The sequence below is a fragment of the Giraffa tippelskirchi genome, chromosome 11, assembly GCF_054371585.1.
Source record: "Giraffa tippelskirchi isolate mGirTip1 chromosome 11, T2T-mGirTip1v1.2.pri, whole genome shotgun sequence".
NCBI lineage: Eukaryota > Metazoa > Chordata > Mammalia > Artiodactyla > Giraffidae > Giraffa > Giraffa tippelskirchi.
This window is the reverse complement of record NC_137285.1, coordinates 76,330,531-76,331,810: the sequence shown is the minus strand read 5'-3', so window position 1 is coordinate 76,331,810 and position 1,280 is coordinate 76,330,531.

The window sequence follows — 1,280 nt, the reverse complement described above, 5'->3', positions numbered from 1 at the left end:
TACAGGAAACCATACAAAAAATAAAACATCACCAGAAAGGTGGAAACAAACCACATGCAAAGCAGTTCAGGGGAAAGGAACTCCATGTCCCCTGGGGGCAGACCGAGTTGCCGGCATCCACGGTGAGCAGACAGGGATGGAGGCTGCAGAGCCGACCGCTCCCCTGGACGTGGTGTTTCCGGTAAGGGCTCTGGGTCTCTGTCCAGAGCGGGGGCTCTTTCTCCCTGCAGGGCTGGGTGAGTCATCGTGGGCGTCTGGGTGTTGCACGGGAGCCAGGGCAGGCTCTCCCTGCCGAGGCGGTGACTCTTCCTCTGCCTCGGGTTCTCTTGCCAAAGCCCGAGCAGGTAGAGGTGCACGTGGAGGTGGAGGTTCTCGCTGAGGGGGTGGGACATCAGTGCCTGGGGCTGGGGGTCCTGCAGGCACGGAGATCCGATCTGCCCGGTGTGCTGGCCAGTACCCAGCTGGCCTGGTGTCTCTGCGAGGGCAAGTCTCGCTTCTCCATCTGCCCTCGGTGGATCCCTGGGTCCTGCACCTGGAGCCACTACCTGTGTGGGGACAGGTCTGGGAAGTGGAGCCTGGTTCCAGTTGGAGGCCAGTGCTAGAGCTGGGGGAGAAGCAAAGTTTGCCCACAGGCCAGCCTTGGCATGTGCGTACCCCGGGACAGAAACCTTCCAAGAGGTTCCCAAAGAATACCCAGCGTCAGATGTCTTTTGGGACTGAAGTGTGCAAGATGGGGGGCGGGGGGTGTGAGGCCAGCGCTTGCTGCAGGCCCAGCAGCAGCTTTCGAGGACTCGTCCCTGTGTAGCTCAGCACCCCTCCCCACACACTCCCGTGCACCAGCCCCAGCGTCCTCACCTCTGTGCTCTGGCGTGCTGGGCTCCAGGTCCTCCTGGTGCCTCAGAGGCCGGGGTTCTCTGGACTCTGGGTCGGAGCCGCGTGTGCTGAGCTCCGTGGAAGCCTCAGACTGGGCCGCCGGCTGTATCCTGGGCGGTGTCTCGGCAGCAGGCCTTCCCCACCTCCGCGTCTCCCCCGGTGGGGCTGATGCCTCCGTGGGCACGCTGACCTGGAGCCTGCACTGGGCCTCACGGGCGGGCGGGTGGTGCTCCGACCCCTCCCTCTGGGAGCTGGATGGGGTGTCCCCGTCCTCGGCCTCATCACGTGGGAAGCTCTGCAACGACAGTGACCGTCAGCCAGCCATGCTGGGAGTTTTCCGAGCTGGGCCTGGCCAGTGGAGCCGCTGCTTCTGCCTGCTCGAACTTCTCTTCCCAGAAGGGTCAGAG